At 42.4% G+C, this 18,154-nt stretch overlaps 1 protein-coding gene and 1 long non-coding RNA gene across 2 annotated transcripts in view; both read left to right on the top strand.

Moving 5' to 3' along the window:
• LOC101164420 (uncharacterized) overlaps nucleotides 1-18,154 on the top strand; it is a 736,165-nt gene that overhangs the window by 95,237 nt on the left and 622,774 nt on the right. The window lies entirely within an intron of this gene.
• Nucleotides 11,210-12,286, top strand: LOC144988163 (uncharacterized). Its single transcript, XR_013651993.1, has 4 exons — nucleotides 11,210-11,279; nucleotides 11,359-11,438; nucleotides 11,770-11,868; nucleotides 12,008-12,286. It is a non-coding gene; the product is annotated as an uncharacterized LOC144988163 (long non-coding RNA).

The following is an 18,154-nucleotide window of genomic DNA, read 5'->3' as shown; positions in this document are numbered from 1 at the left end:
TAGCATGGCTTACCTGGCAGTACTGGCGTCCACCTGGGTATGAAAATGGACCAACCCTTCCAACTGAGAGAACTGTAAGTCCACCCCCTCATGTTGGCCCAGAAAGACAAATGGCTGAAGAAAACCCACTAAACCCAGAAAATACTACTCCTATTTTTGACTTACGACTCTCAAAATTAAATCACAGTGCTGTGCCCGGTTACAATGGAAAGGTAAAAGATGTGACCCTCTCCCTTGTTCGAAGACAACGATCTGTGACTGATAGATGCTCAGAGCAGCGAGCGTATTTATTCGGTAACCAAATTTGCATACCTGGAGACACAATCACTACTGTGGTTGTGCCATTAACTGCTTTAAACAAAGGCAATTACGATAAATACAGAAACAGGTATGCAATTAATGGAGATTACTATGCAAATCGTTATTGGTACATGACAAATGACCACGCCGTCAAAGACTGGAACACCTTGGTTGCAGATGAGAGTAATGTATGGAAACATGTGGGAACAACGCGTGCGGCCCGGTACCAGAAAACGAAAATAAGCATGTCTAAAAGAAATGGGAATCTAATAGTAAGATTTGATTTAACTAAGGGACATTTGGATCCCACGGGGGAACCAGATTCATGTTGGATGTTTTTGTTATGGGCTTACTCATCCACAGCAGCTGACATAGACTTTAAATTTATTGTTTGTGAAGGTCATGACATTGACCACAAGCCGATTTTGAGTAAAGGGGCCATTAGCGGTGGAGTGCACTTTCAAAACCCAAAGCCCCCCGCTGATGAAGTGTTCCAACAAATAAAAGGTATCTCGGGTTTGAATAACAATTGGTTGCTAATGGTGGAGCAAACGGCAAATGCAACTAACACTGACTGTGTAGTTTGTATGGGACCTAGACCGATGCTACGTATAATTCCTGCAATCATTCCAATGTCTTGTGTAATTGAAGTAATGAGTTCGACGAACCCCAACAACTATTGCAGCTTTTGGGATTTAGTTTTTCCCCTAACTACGGCTGAGAAGGAAAAGCCTACATTTTCTAAAAAGGTGGCCCCAGGAAACTTCACCTGCGTCAATAGAATTGGGACAGGTGTGCAACTGGGAAAGCTTAACCGTTCATCTTGTCAAAATGTAATAATCATGCAAAATGACTTCATTCCGTTGTCCCGAGGAGACATCTGGTGGTGGTGTGGAGATGACAGACTGTTCGACAGATTGCCTAGAGGTGTTACAGGTTATTGTGCTTTGGTTACACTTCTGTTACCCGTTTCTGTGTTTCCTATAACCGTTGACGGTTTGGTTGAGAAATTATCTGGTATTAATCCTCACAGATGGAGTCCTAGACATAAACGAGATGTGTGGCTGACAGACACTGACCCTACTTACATAGACGCCATAGGGGTACCTCGGGGAGTACCAGATGAATATAAATTAGTTAATCAGGTGGCTGCCGGCTGGGAATCTTCAATCTGTTGGTGGTGTACGATTAACAAAAACGTGGACAGGATCAACTACATCCACTACAACGTCCAAAAATTAGGTAACTGGACACAAAAAGGGTTTGAAGCTGTACATGAACAGCTTTCTGCTACATCTATAATGGCATTCCAGAACAGGATCGCTCTCGACATGCTGCTGGCTGAAAAGGGTGGCGTGTGCACCATGTTCGGTGAACAGTGTTGCTCGTTCATTCCTAACAACACCGCTGCAGACGGCAGTCTGACCAAGGCCATAGAGGGCCTTCGCACTCTCAATGGTAAGATGAAAGACCATTCCGGTGTTGATACCGCCATGTGGGACTCCTGGTTGGGTGTGTTTGGGAAGTACCGGTCACTGGTAGCTTCCGCTTTAGTGTCCATAGCTGTATTTATGGCCATTTTGACCTTGTGTGGATGCTGTTGTATTCCTTGCCTGCGTTCTTTGTGCAATCGTCTCATCGCCACAGCTATCACACCTGAGGAGACCCAGCTGCATCCCCTCCTGAAGCTAGATGATGATGATGATGATGATGTTGACCTTGATACTGCTGGGCTGTTCAGGGAAGGCGCTGTTTAAGTGTCTCCGACATGCCCTCCGAGTGTAAATGTATTTGTGCTCATGAATATGATCTTACAGCTGAAAATCTTCGTGAAGTGGCTGACTAAAAGTGATGTGAGGATTTGGGCAAATACATGATAAACAGGGGGGATTTCTGTTGGAATAATGTACATAAGTTATCTCGTATTTGCTTTTGTTTGCAGAAATGTCTGTGTCCAAATCTTTTTGTTAGGGAGGTGGAGGTGAAACCCTTGGGAGAAGACGATTATCTTTTTCTTTCCTCCATTCTCCTGGGAACCTGTGTTGGCTGTGTCTAGAATTCTACGAAGGACGTTCTGTGTTGAGTTTATCCATGTGAAAAGGTTTTGCAGGTCCAAAGATGCTGTGGGAACGCTGCAGAAGACAGACATGTCGTAGTTGATGTTTTATAATCCTGCTGCAGCTGTGCTTTCTTGTTCCCCCTCCTTAGAGCTCAGCGCATATGTAAAATAGGGAATCCCGACAAAGTTAATAAAAGAGGAGGCAACAGAAATATTGCGGCAGAGCGGAGAGAGATTGTTACTGGGCATTATTCTCTGTTCGTTCTCCTCGTAAAAAGGTACCTTTGTCTCTTGTCTTTCTTTCCTTCATGTTGTTATTCTGATGTTGGAAGTTGTTTTAACCCAACACTAACGCTAGCATAGCTCTCTTACTGCTAACAGACACAATACACAGACTATAAAGGATTCAACCTGACGGTTTTCACCTGCTTACACACCTCTGAGAAGGAGCTCAACCTCACTCATCAAGACCATCACAACTTGGCCTGAGGATGCACTCTTCCAGCTCCAGGACTGATTCAAACATACTGACTGGAGTATTTCTGAACACCAGGACCTGAGAGTATTCACAGAGGCCGTGCTGGAATACATCAAATTCTGTATGGGGAATGTCACGGAAGTGAAGTACATCTGTCATGTCTTACCCAACCAAAAACCCTGGATGACCAAAGAGGTCAGGTTGCTCCTAAAAGGCCGTGATTCTGCCTTAAGGTCAGGGAACAAAGACCTGTAAAGGACCGCCAGAGCTGACCTCAGGAGAAGGATCAGGAAGGCCAAGTTGGACTACAAAAGGAAAATAGAGGACCACCTCTTCAACAACAACCCTCGGCAGGTGTGGCAGGGACTACACCTGACCAACTTCAGGGGACAGACCAACTCCGTGGCACACTCCAGCGCTGCACTACCAGAAGAACTGAGCGCGTTCTTCTCATGCTTCGAGACCATATCACTGCAGTCTGAAGTCCCATCACCTCATCCTCACTCTGCTTCCAGCTCCGAACCCCTGAATGTGCAAGCACAGGACGTGGCACAGATGTTCAGCAGGGTAAACCCCAGGAAAGCGGATGGACCTGATGGAGTTCCCGGGAAGGTTCTGTGGGCCTGCGAAGACCAGCTCTCCCAGGTCTTCACAAAAATCTTCAACCTGTCACTAACTCAGGCTTTCATCCCTGCTTGCCTGAAGAACAAAAAGTCCTCATCCACAGCGTGCCTCCACTACCCCATCCACTACTGTCCAGTTGCACTCAACCCTGTCATCACCAAGTGTCTGGAACGGCTGCTCCTAGGACACATCAAAGACTCTCTTCCTCCAACCTTCGACCCCCACCAGTTTGCTTACAAAGCAAACAGATCAATGGATGATGCCATATCCATCACCTCCACACTGCGCTGAGCCACCGGGAACACAAAGACACCAACGTCAGGGTGCTCTTTGTGGACTATAGCTCAGCCTTCAATACGATCATTTCTGACATTCTGGTCAGCAGAATCTCCTCTGAACAGATCAGGAGACTTTTGTGTTTGAGGAAATGGCTCAGTGCAAAGACCCAGAAATCTGGGGGCAGCCATCCATTTGTTCCTGCAGTTTAGCAGAAAAGCAGAAAGCTTGTGCAGAACATGAAAGTCTTCTTTCACTTCCATTATTGATGCTCTACACAGACAATTGTTCTTTCATGTGGATTTGGACTTTATCATTTTTTAAGTGACAGTTTTTCATTTCTAGTGGTAAATGAATCTGCAGTCATTTCTGGTTTTCAGTGACTGAAAGATGCACTGACCAAAGAACACTTGGTGTGTTTGTCTTGTACTAGTGCCATTCAAAGGAAGTGTCTGTTCTAGATTCAAAAGCTGAAATATAATTTGGACGCCAACTTGAACTTTCTACAGGCCGATCTGTGAACATTTTTCTGACATGAAATGGATCCGTGTTCCAAAATAGGTTGGAGATCCTGATTTACAAGATCCTCGTTAAAACAGATCAGTTTTTCTCAATCATCAGAACAATCAATTAAACTGACGAAGAAAATGTGAACCAATCATCAGTTTGTTTCAAACACGGCTGGAGACAGAAAATCTTCCAGTGAAACATCAGAAAGTTTTTCACCTGATCTGTTCTTCTCATCCTTCAGGGAGTTCAGCGTCTTTACTGACCTCAGAGTCTGAAGTCTGCAGTCTGGACTCTCCAGAAAACCACACAGATGAAGAACTCCTGAATCCTTAAGTTTCTTGTTCTCGCTCAGGTCCAGTTCTGTCAGATTAGACGGGTTTTTCTTCAGAGCTGAGACCAGAGCTTTACAGCTGATCTCTGACAAACTGCAGTCCTGCAACCTGAAATCAGACAGAAAAGTGTGTTCAGTAGCAGTGATGCAGCTGGAGGTCCAGGAACTTGGTCCATTCAGTGAGGTGGGACCTGCCCTGATGACAGACTGACAGATGACATTGTCAATGTTTTCAATGTGTGTTCGTGAGGGTGTGTGTGTGCACAATGAAATGTATCTTTTGAGGGGGGAAGGGTGTGTGTACTAAGGGGGTGCAGTTGAATTGGCGGGTAGGGCACTGAGGGGACATCTCCTGATTACTCACAGTGATGTCCCATCACCCTCCCACCAAGGGGCCCTAAATGTCTAAGGTGCGGTTAAAATTGGCAGGTAGGTCGCCCCCCCCAAGCCCACCCCCAGACCCCGCAGCCCCAGAGGATGACACCCAGAGCGACCAGGGGCCCCAAGATAGTTGCCCCGCCCCGTCCCAGAGCAAGGGAAGGGTTGATCCCAGCCCCAGGTGTAGATGGGCAGCCCCCCCCCCCCCCCCCGGGGCAGGACCCCCCGCCACCCCCCCCGAATTGGCGAGTTAGATATTTTTAGAAATTCCTACCAGGCTGTTAAGGTGGCATTTATATTAATACTTTGGAAACAGTCCTGTTTTTTTAACTATTAGGCTAATAAATGGTGGATCTGACAGGTTGATCTTTCCACATAACACCTGTTCCAAGTCTAACCACGAGTTGGTTGATGGATTACTTTTTAACCATTTTGAGATGTATTACTGCGTGAAAAGAGCCGGAATCCATAAATATCTGTTGGGGTACTCTCTTAGGCCGCCTTTACACTGCATGGTTCAAGTGACCCAATTCCGATTTTTCCCTCTAACGTGGCACAGATCGGATATGACCGGTGAATGTGTAAGCAGGACAAAGGCGCATGGATTCCGTTTTTCTCAGATCGGATACAGGCCTCTCTCATATGTGGAAATAAATCGGAAACGAATCGGATACGTGCATTTGCGTGTGCCATGTAAGCAGACAAATCGGATATTCCCCAGTAAATGCGAGTCGTACCTCAGTGACGTCAACTCAGGACACCACCGACTGAGATCACATGACTTATTAAGGTGTTTTTGTGCGCTGATGTTGCTGTCAGCGTGTTACCTTTCAGCCTCAGACTTCAGACCGTAGTTGGAAACCGCTGTTATGTCCGGTCCGTTGCTATGGACCAGGCTAGACACCGTTTATTTTTTGGGGGGGCGTGTATGATGGGGACAGTGTGTGTGTGTGTGTGTGTGTGTGTGCGCGCGCGTGCTTGCGTGTGTGTGCGTGTAACTTAAGGAGAGGAGAGCGGGTGTGAGCGCGGAGCGGGGGACTGTCGGAGAACCAAAAATTAAAAGTAAGGTGTCTCCCCCAAAAGTTTTGGAGTCTATCTTAACCCACTCTGGAGGCTGAGGGTTTAGAACGGAAAAGTGAACCCTGTGGAAATCTCCCGTGTGTTTCTGACTACGGTCAGAAAAGAGAAGTCATCACGCAGGAAAGGTTCAACACTTGGATCAAACTGTTAGTACAGCACGTCTGCAAACACTTCCTCATTCAAAACTCAGAGAGAGCACATAAGACGGCCGACCAGCCCCCCTTTTTACTCCCCCGTGCATCCCCTCAGGAGCGCCCAAGGCAACGCCTCCTTCCGTCGCCGCCTTGCCTCCATGACAACCGCAGTCATAAAAGTCCAAAGGATGTCTGTGGAAGGCGGAAATGCTGCTACGTAGTCCTCAGAACGTCTACGTTTGATAGTTTCAGCATTGTATAGTGTAAATGCAAAAATCAGATACGGGTCACTTTTAAAAGATGATGTAAGCGGGTCGTCAAAAAAATCGGATATAGTCAGAAAATCGGATATGAGCATCAAGACCTGCAGTGTAAAGGCGGCCTTAAATATCTAAAGAATCTGGACCATTTCTGGTACATATCCAGACAGGCCGCATATCTGAAGATATCCGGCAGAAAATACTAGTTGTGTCTTACTTTGGTCATATTCAAGTTCCGAATATGACCTGAAGTCAAATCTGGAAATATCTGGAGTAAATATACTGAAGAAGGTAAATATCCTGTAGTATTTGTAGTGTATACTTATCTAAGTGTTGAAGCATTTCTGGTGCATATCCAGACAGGCAGCATATTTGAAGGTATCCGGGCAGAAGATACTGGTTGTGTCTTATTCTGGAATATCCAAATTCCAAATATGACCTGAAGTCATATCTGGAAATATCTGGAGTAAAGATACTGAAGAAGATAAATATCCTGTAGTATCTGTAGTATATACTTATGCGATATGCAGTATCGCAAAGGCGATACTGCATTAGGACATGTATTGTCTCTGAATATTAAATGTATGACTTGTTTGATATGTGCCTTGCATGGTAATATATGTGCACAAGATACTTAATAAGCACATATTTTTTCAAGACATATATTGTTTATGACAAATTTGAATCACACATCTGATCTGTTAAACTTAGTTTGCTCTGCACTAATATTTTCCCACAAATGTTTTAAAAAAATCGAGGTTTCACAGGTGTGAAAAGTATTTACAAGTCAACCTAAGTTTGATTGAGATATACAGTTATATCTTCATTGCTTCATCAAAGGTAATAAATACAATGGCACTTCGGGAATACAAAAGATTTTGTAGTCATTTTCAACTGCCAATTTCTTCAAGTGGCAGGAAGGTCTTTTGTGATGTTTTGTAAAACAGTATCACATATTATACCAATACAAAAAACATAAGAAAGCTTTTAAAAAATTTTAGGACAGTTTTTGGTAAGAAACAATAGCCGCGTTTACATGGGCAAAATTCATCGGAAAGAACGCCTGATCGGAAGAACAATGCGTCATGTAAACGCGCCACTCGGAATACTCTGCCCTCAGACTCGTTTGGATCAAAATTTTATTCCGATCGAGATAGGTGGGTTATACCGATTGTTGATCCCATCGTTGTTCATGTAAACGGTTCATTCCGATCGTGTGTCACTACTGCTCTGGTTTACGTCACGCATGGATGATGTTTCGCTGAGAGAGAGCTTTGGAGCGCATACGGGACCGACCAGCTGCTCTGCGGAGGCCCCGTGAAAAGCTCAAACTCTCTCAAACCTCTCACGATAGAGATGTGGAAGGGATGTGTGCCCACTGAGGTCTGGACCCAGCACCCTACCTCTGCGTTTCGGCTCCGGTGCCAGTGAACCGAGTGAACCTCTCTGAACAGAGTAGCCGGATTTATTAATATGTGTTTGAGGGGAGGGTGCTTTGTCACGTGTGATTTTTGTTGTTTTGTTATGTGTGAGAATTCGGACTGCGAGCAGAACCGCCCCTCTGGGTTAGCGGCTGCGGGACTCACGAGAACCGAGCAGAGCTCAAGCCGCCAGCTCACACAGCGGCTTTGGGGCGGTGTGTGAGCTTTTCAAAGCAAAATGTCGCTCAGTCCATAGAAACCGTTCAAACAATCACTTGGAATTGTATTTCCAGTTGTGTTCCGACAAAATAAAGGCTGATGTTATTCCAAGACATTTAAGTGCAGCCAAGCTGCAGATTGCAGCTTTTCCCGCATGGTTGGTCCTGGATTTTGTGTCCATCAAAAGGCTAATGTTGTTAGAGCGTGTTAGCCCGTCCTAACACTGGCTTCTACCAGCTCCGTTCTTCCACAAAAAAAGCACTGTCCACACGGATTAAATATGAAACGATGAGTGAACAGGCGCTTCATAATATTTATAACATTAATAAAAGCATGTTTGGTTCGTCTCGTATATTACCGAGCTGCTGCATAAATGTATGTGACACTAAGGTTTGTTTACAACGGGACTCATGTCCTCTTCCGGGATTTTTCAACCCTGCTGCGCATGCCCAAATGATTTATTCCAACTGAAAGTGTGACCCATGTAAACGTTTGTTCTAATCGGAAAAAGGTTTTCTGTGCCCATGTGCACGGTTGAATTTTAACCTGACCATTGATCCTATCAAGATATATTGCCCATGTAACCGCAGCTAATGATAACTGCTGCTCTGTTTAGTGACTTAAATGTTTTCAGGGAGTTGGTGAAGACAGTTTATTTTTATTGTTTTTTACTTTATTGTACAAAATATAAGTACAGCCAGGGGAGCATACATATTACATGCATTTTACACAAAAACATTCAGGTTTCTACAACTTTCATACAAACATACAGCTTTCTGGTTAAGGCTTTTAGAGATGTTTCTGAGATACATTTTAATTTATTTGATTAACACGGGGGGGGGATATAAGATGAAGAAAATTTGCATTTATGAATATAAAATTTGCCAAATGTAATAATAAGATCAATTATTAGTTTTTATTTGAGTCCAACATTTTATTATGAAAGCCAAAAATTATATATGCAAATTTCAGAGTGAAGTTGGGGTGAATATGATTTCTGATGAATTGTAAACACTTCTTTCAAAAAATTCTAATTTCAGTACATTTCCAAAAAAGATGGTTAATTGCTTTTGGATGTTCTTTGCAAAAGGGACAGCTAGGATCAATTGTTTTAATGTATCTTAGCATGAATTGATCAGTGGGGTAAATTTTGTGAATGATTTTAAAAGAAACTTCTTTGAAAGGTTGGGTCACACTCCAGCCTTTCCTCCACATACTGTCGGGAACAAAACGTCTTCAATAGCTTCGAAGCCGCAATATAACACGAGGAGAACAAACAACTTTGATGTGTTACCTGAGCACCAGTAAAGTGAAATTTGATTGGTCAAGTTCTCTGCAACGCGACCAATCAAATTTCACTTTGATTTGTCGAGTCACAGCGCTCCGCGACGCCATCTGTTTGAAAACAATGGTGGCACGGAGCGGTAGGTCTGAAGATAAAGACGCGAAAAAAGAATAAAAGTTGACTGCAGGAGACATGGACAAATATGTTGCGCGCCACCCTCTAGTAAGCAAGGCCGACCGCATTCTCACAGCGACTAGACCTCAGAGGATCCGGGAGTTGGGGTGATATTTAACCAATTCCGGGTGCTATTTTAAATAGAAAAAATATTATTTACATATATTGCATATTTACAACACCCCTTGTGGGCCCTCTTTTTTTTTCTTTTTTTTTTTATTAACTTGTCCTGTCCAACAGCTGGGCAGACAGATGAGAGCTGAGGGCCTCTTGTGTTGGACATATTTTACTTTAACAAGAGGGGTTACTAATCTTCAGACAAACCAGAGGTATGTCTGAATAAACCCCTTTTGTAATTGAGGCCAAACTTTATTAATTTCAATCATGTTTGAAAATCTTTGGTGTTGGACCGGACGGAAAAGGAAAGAGGGGAAGAAGAGAGAGGGACGTTAGAGAGAGGGGGGGTAGGGGGTGATAATAGGAGGGGAAGGGGGATAAGACCATGAAGCAGCATAAAGCAACAAGTTTACTGGTTTTTAATCATTATGGTAAGGTTCAAATGTAGTTAAAATAAAAAATAAAAAGGGCGGAGCCTGTCCACAAACACACTCAAATGTTATAAACACACCTGCTAGCTGCAAAAATGTCCACCTGTTGACATGTACACAAAACAGATAGTGTTCACACGCATACTTATGCCTTAAAACCAACTAGTGTGAAATATTTCAGTCAATCAATCATGCAAACTGTTAGTGCAAAGGTGAGCTAACACCAGTGCTCAGGTGAGTGTTTATGTTCTTCTAAAATGGATGGTGGAACGTGAAAAGAAGGAGGGAGAGTGCCCAGCCATCCCCACCCAGAAACATGTCATCACCTAACGGTAAAACGTGAAGGAGCGACTTTAACGTGGTAAACAGCAGAGGATGGATACAGATGGATTTAAATGAAGTGCATGGAGGGGGGGCAGGGGTGAGGGTGGAATCCGCGGCACATGTCAGAACGTAAAACCGCATCGCCCGCCTGACGTCATCACCGCGGACCCACAGTTTTATCTATTTATTTGAAGTTACAAGACTGCATATGGTGTGTGATTTGAACTATAAACATATTCATCTTTGCTAATTATTGTGTACTCTTGTGCGGTTATGGACAAATGTTGGACACCCTGGGCACTTTGTCAATTGAGTTTCTTTTAGGTTCTAAGTGTTGGGGCAGGCGCGGCGTCAGTCCCTCCTGATTTCCCAGCTGGAGCGGCAGACGTTGGCCCCCACCACCGTGGGGCCTGTGTAGCGTGGGCAGCACGGAGACACGGGGGTCCACGTTCTTTTATAACTGTTCTCCTTCACTCCATCCAATAACATGAACCGCACCCCCACACTTTCACTCCATGCGCTCCCTCCTTCCTATACAAGCGCCTGCTGACACACCAGGGTTTCAGCACATACACATTCACTCTACAACACCTATATAGTTAGTTAGTTGTTTTTTGTTTACGTGTTCATAAAAAATACCATGTTCTGATTAATAATTTCCATTGTATTCATTTCCATTTTAGCTACATGCGTTCCTGTGTTTGCCACTCGGCCACCAGGGGATTTTGTGTTGGGCAGGTGCCTATATTCTAGAACATTGGCCATAACGGCAATGTTACTGTAACCTAACAGACTTCTTCTTTCTTTCAGATTCTTGTCTGTCACATAGACAAGAACCACAGAGAGCAGCTCCAGTGGAAGGTCCGGGCAGATGACAAGTATGTTTCTTTCTCACTATTGTTTTAGGAAACTTGACAAGAACTCCAGTCAGTTATAAAATATTGTTTTTATTTTTAGCTTCAGAACACCGCACAATGAGGAGATGACGGCAGCAGTGAAAGATGTGGAACCAAATTGGAGTTTCCACCAAGTTAGAAGTAAGCACCAACATGAAGTTGGATTTACATAACTCACCATAAGTTAGAGATAATGTGACAGACTCAATGTCAAGTATTCTTTTGACATACTTTCTTTTCAGAGATTTTTGAGATAAAATGGCAATTGCATTAGTGTGACAGACAGCTCATTTAGTGTTTCCATATCTTAAGACCAGACACTAAGTTACAATAATGATATAGCATTTATAATGGATAATTAAGATAAGCCACTGTAACAGTCTGCATGGCACATTTTGAATATTCCACTTTGGAAACATGTTTGCAATATGTTGACCTCATCTTCTCTACATTTCATATTTCCATCGACTAGGAGCTTGCAATCGAGCTATTGACAGTCTCAAGTGCAAAGAGAGAGAATGGAGATAGAAGCAAGGAGGAGGTCAAAAGGAGGACCAGTCAGCATGATCAGGTGAGTTGTCCTATTTTTGACCTTGTTTCATTTACTCAGGTCCAGTTGAACTGTGTATGTGTGTGTATACATGTATATGTGGGTGTGTATGTTGTTTCCTCTAATTAAAATAATATTTTCCTTTCCTGTTGGTCCACAGCTTTTCAAAAAGAGGGTCAAAATTGCTGAGAAGATTCTCAATCAAGAGGATCTGTCATATATAAAAAGAGCCAATGCAAACTATATCAGCGACGAGGAAAGTGATGAGGACAAGCCATCTTATTATCAAGCCTCGCCAAAGTGACGCTCCACTAGGCTAACCAGGGTGATGCTGAAATGCCAAAAAGCCTGGGATGAAAACTGGAGGAGTGGAATTGAGCCAAAATTACGCATTAGACACTCAGTTGGCTTTACTGAAAGAAACCCACCCACAGTCAAGAGCTGCTATGTGGCAGAAGAGAAAAAAAAGATGCATGTTTGTCTGTGGTGTTTGACTTATTTATTTTGTAATAAGATATTTTTGAGTAATACCGGTTTTCTGTCACCTTTTTTTTTTAGATTTTTTTGAGATGACTGGTATCTTGAAATATGCTGACTTACATCACTAGTGTTTGTTCTTCAGATATGTCTGCTGGCCATATGTTCCCAATCCTAACTTCCGATATGACTAGTATACGGACATCAGATATCAACAGATTTGACATGGATAGAATCTGGAAATATCCTGACCTTGGATATCACTAGTGACGCATGTGATATTTGGAGAGAATCTCATCTCCAGATTCTATCATAATAAAAGTGTCCCATACTTGGAGTTGATATGCTCAGGACATGAACTAAGAAACAGTCATATCTGGAGAGTATCCACCGTAGATTTCACCAGATATGGGGTATTTATGAGGATATCCAGACAAATATATCTCCTGATTCTGGGGGCTTTTGTGCAGTGTATTGTACTCTATTTGCAAGAAAGTATTTGGGGAAGTTTGGTAATTCTAAGCCTCCACAGCTTTTTGCAAATTTGAAAGTTTTTAGACTAATTCTTGCAGGTTTATTGTTCCACAGAAAGCTTGATATGGATGAGTCTAATGTTTTGAACCATTTTAGTGGTGTTTGTGTGGGGATCATCAAGAAGAGATAATTAACTTTGGGTAAGATTTTCATTTTAACCGTGGCTACCTTGCCCATAAGGGACAGAGGCAGGCTGACCCAGCAGGTTAGATCGTCCTGTATGCTTTTCAGTAATGGGGTGTAGTTTAGCTGCACCAGTTCTGATAATTTGGGGGAAAAATAGATACCTAAATGTTTGATAATGCCTGATTTAACTGGTATTGTGAGTCTTTGCTCCGCATTACTGTTCAGTGGTAATAAAACAGATTTATCCCAATTAATGGAGTAGTCTGATATGGAGAAGAATTCATTAATACAGTGATCCCTTGCTATAACGCGGTTTACTTTTCACGGTTTCGCTACTTCACGGATTTGCGTCGTGCATTGTGTTCTGCATTCTGATTGGCTAAAAAAGTCACTCCGCTTCTTCTCTACCTGTGCGTCAATAATGTCGCAGTTTAATATGTACACGTACGTAAATCAGCTTTCCAAATTACGTACATGCAAATCATCTTGCAATTTCAAGTTTCTCTAAAACCCATAGAAAAAGAGCAACACCAACTGTCAATCACTATGTTCTTCTCCCGAACAAACACACAGCTGCACCGCGGGTTTGGGAAGGAGAAAACACTGCAGCTTCTCAGACTGAAGAGCATTGAAATACACCTGAGCCACTATTTGTCCGTTTGTACTTTGTATTTTTTTCATTATCATTTTAAATTTTCTCCCGTTTAATTCAATTACTCTCGGGTCGCGGTGGGCGGGGCTAATCTCCGCGTTTTGAAGCCTTCTGTTCACATCGATGATTCAAATTATTATTTGACAGTACAGTACAGAAGTTATTTGTTGAAAAAAAAAACGTTTTTAAAGTACTTTGATTTGTGAAACAAATGCTTGAGCCTGTAAAACGGTTTGTTCTTTCTTTTCAATGTATAATAGAGTATTTAATTGTATATATATATATTTTTTTTAAATAGAGGTTTCTACTTCACGGATTTTGCCTATCACGGGTTCTTTCTGGAACGTAACCCCCGCGATAAACAAGGGTTTACTGTAATTGTTGCTGTTTCATTTACAGAATATGAATTATTTAAAAACAGTAATGTGTCATCTGCATAGAGACTGATTTTATGATGGCTGTGTTTTATTTTAATTCCTTCAATGCTCTCACGCTGTCTTATTGATGCCTCAAGAGGCTCAATGAATATAGCAAAAATAGAGTGGGCAACCCTGTCTGGAAAAAAATAACCCATAACTTTCAACGCATGGGTGTGGTCGTGACAGAGCGGCAAAGTTGGGTGTCTCACCATGCACACAAAAGTTGCTCTCACATGCACATTCCTTGACCGATCTTACTGAAATTAAATAGATTTGATAAAGCTTTCATTCTGAAAACATGGATATGACAATCTTGGATGAGCTCCATAGCGCCACCTAGTCATTGAAAAACAGTTTTTGTCGCATTCTGCCCTATCCTTTCTCTGTGCTTCAACCGATGTGCAGGAAAAATGGAGATTCTCAAAAGGGTCTTCTTTCATAACGTGTGGATTCATGGGTGTAAACCTAAAGGTGCCTGCGTAACAGGAAGTGGTCGATTATGTGCACCCAAATAATAGAAATTCAAATAAGAATCAGCCGTTTGTCTCAAAAGCTGAAATTTCAGAATTAGATGCCTCTAATAACCTCTACCTTTGATGTGTAACACAATAGGATATACGAAAAACAAATATTTTTATCATAACTTCTGTTTAGGTTATAAGCACTAAACTTCCCCAATTTATAGACATTTATGTGCTACTGCTTCTTAAATATTGATAAATAAATCAGAATTTAAAAAGTTACAGGTGAATTTTGAGACATTTTTATGTCCAAAAGTCTTAAAAAGTTGTGTTTTTAAGGCAAAACAACGAACAACTATTTTTTTCATAACTTATCATTCATATATCAACACCAAATTTTAGAAATAGGTAGGGATCTATGTCTTACTGCCTTCCATATTTCTTTCAATTATGGAATATTTGTTCCACCATATTCAAATATGGTGGAACAGATCAATTTATTTTTTATTATAACTTATTTTTCAACTATCAACACCAAACTTCATATCATATGACGAGCAGTTAACATCACTCAGTGAGGGTCCTTAGGCAAGGCCCTTAACGCTACTGCCTCCCGAGCGCAGCAGTTCAGTTGCAGCTCACCGCTGCAACTCTCCTAAAGATGTAACATATGATAATAAATATCTCTTATATCCTTTTTTATCAATGCTGGAACTTCTTTTCCTTTCTATACATCCAATGATATTAAACTACAACACCAACAAACACAACTGATAACAAATGTCTAAAAAATAATGTCTATTGAAGGAATTTATTTTTTGTGGTCCTCATTTCTCCTAGGCTTTTATCTTATCTTTATTTCATTGAAGGTTTTCTTACAGGTTTACTGTGTGAGGTTCCCATACTTTGAATTTCAAAGGGGCTTCCTGAACATTGCATATGTAAAGAGGTTGTGATGCTGGAGCTTCGAACTCACCCCATCCAGGAGAAAACAGTCTTTGATCTTCTAAGACCATCTGGAAGCCTTAACTGTAGATCTGACATGGACCAGAATTAAATTATCTCCAGGATTCAATTCTAATCATGGGAAACCCTGAAGGTGCCAACTCGCATGAGAAGGACAAACGGTTGGGACTGACTGCCTGTGGAGAAGGATCCGGGCGACTGTGCTGGACCCCCATGGGGACACAGTTGGTGGTCGGACGGAGGTCCGTCTGTGAAATAACCCCCCTAGACGTTTGAAGCAGGAAGCCAAGACCAAATGCTGTGATTCCAATTATGGACTGACGGAGGTAGGCAGGCTCCCTGCCAGCCAATCCGAGCGTCCAGAGGAGGAGTCTGGACGCCATGCTGTGTTACGGAGGAGGAGGCTGAAACCGACATGTTAAAACAGCTGGACGGAGGAACCTTCGTTGTTCCCAACAGGCTGACACGTTAAGATGTTTGTAATTTGCCGCTGTGTAAGCTCTGAAACTTTGGGAACCCAGATGATCTGTTTTATTTTGTTTTACTCTGTTTTTAGAAATATTGTTAGGGAATAAATTTGTTAAACTTAATCCGGTCGAATCCCGTGGTTTTCTCCTTCTCGACTTTATTGAACATGCAACAAAGAAAGTAATCTCAAAGCGACAGATTATTTCCAACAGTATATATGTAGCACCTTTAAACACCAAACAAATAACAAATGTTTCCCAATAAAAGCACAAAAAATGGAACACAAAATTCAAAACCCAAGTTAGAAATTGCAATTTTAAAAAAGATATTTTTTTCAGAGGCTATTTAAAATAAATCACCAATTCAACTCTTCTGTGGATGAAACAAATAACTCCAGAACAATGAAGATACTTCTCTAAAGTCTCTGTCACCTTAAGTTTTAAACAGGTTCTCTGAACATCCACCATACATTGATCACCTGTACTCAGATACCTGCTAAAAGTGCACAATTGTAAAAGCTATTTTATATAGACAACTGTTTGTTTTGCTTAGAGCTCTACTTTAAATATGCCAGCCTGGCAATTGCAACATCCCCACAGTGCCCACCCAGATTGGGACAGCAATGGGGTCCATTTCACAGGCGTGAGACTGCAGAGTTAACCTCCAGCTGCCCCAGCAAGGGCAACAACTGCAGCAACAACCACCGACCAAGCCGGCAAGTTCTGGCAGAAAAGATCCTCACAAGAAACACAGGCTCCAGCAGGTTGTTCCATAAAAATATATAGTTTTGTCATTGCCTTGCAGCTCACCGTTTAAGTGGTTTATTTTTCCAGTAATGTCAGTCAAAAATGCATGGTCATATTCACCATATTCATATTCACCATATTCAGCAGACATCTCCTCCAATAGCACCTTGAAAATCCTGTGCTGTTTTGCTTTGCAGCTGAGGTTGTTTATGATTTTCACAATAGGAGTCATTATGTGTCCAGATCCAATCACTTTTGCACATAAGGTCTACTGGTGAATAACGCTGCAGTAATGCAGACATGGAAAGTCTGGGTCAGCTTTACAGTGAGTGATGAAACCCAATTGTCTGATTATAGCAGGAGCCCCGCCTGCAGTCACTGCTACCAGCTTTTCTTGTGGCACCTTTTTCTGCACAAAAACTCCTTCACTGTGTTATAAATTTAAACTATTCTTGTAGTTGTCTGTACGGGCAGTTGTGTCAAGAGTTCTTCTCTTGATGTTAATAAAAACCAACAGCTGTGCTGTACTGTTGCTTTCCACAGACTCATCACACTGGATGTTAAACCACCTGCACTTTGCAAAATCCTGGTCCAGTTAATGGGCCAAGTTCTCAGACATAGCTGACACTTTTCTAGACATTGTAGTGGAAATTAGATCGGTTCAATTTTTCACATCTTTAGGTACAGTGTTAGTAATTATCATCATTGCTTGTTTGACAACTTTTTAATCTGAAAATGCCTTCTTCTTGATGAGAAAACGAGCAGGTCTACACGAGGCTTCGGTTGAAGATTTTTTTATGCTACATGCAAAAGTTTATGTCCTTAAAGCCATCAGAATACAGCCCCCTCCCCAGCGACAGGCTGCTGTCCTGTTATCAGTAGTTTGAAGCTCGAGAATGCAGAAAGAAGAATGACATGAAATGGCTTGAGCAGGGTGTTGCTTGCGGGGCGGTCGCCCGTGCCAGGCAGATGCACGTGCTCGGGCCCGCTAAATGCTACTTGTGGCTTTAATTTCTTTTGGATTTGGACCCAAAACATGATCATGAATGAAAATGCAAAGAGAGGGCTGGGAACAGAAGTGACCCCCATGCTGTTAGGCTGTTTATGGTGTGTTCAAATGAATGGGCTTTGATTGTGGAAAGGAGATACGCAATATGCCTCTCTCTTTGCTTCTCTCTCTCCAAGACTGTTCGGAGTTGTGCAGTGTTTGGGGCATTGACAGCTCTCTAACTTATCCAGTTAGTTAGCAGCTTGACTCTTGCTTCCCTGTTGCAGTGCGTACCAGCTGGGTCATTACATTGGTGTCAGAAGTGGGATCCTTAGCCGATGTTGCTACGCCATGGAGAGCTGCGACATGGACCAAGAGATGGCAGAAATTGAGAGACAAATCCGTATACTGGAGGCAGTTTGGGACAAGCAATGAGCAAGGGCAAATCATCTCCCTGATGGCACAAGCGC

Source organism: Oryzias latipes, chromosome 2 (assembly GCF_053564925.1).
Source record: "Oryzias latipes strain Hd-rR chromosome 2, Olatipes_Hd-rR_3.1".
NCBI classification, from domain to species: Eukaryota; Metazoa; Chordata; class Actinopteri; order Beloniformes; family Adrianichthyidae; genus Oryzias; species Oryzias latipes.
Note: the sequence above shows the minus strand (reverse complement) of the source record. Positions and strands in the feature narration are given on the sequence as shown.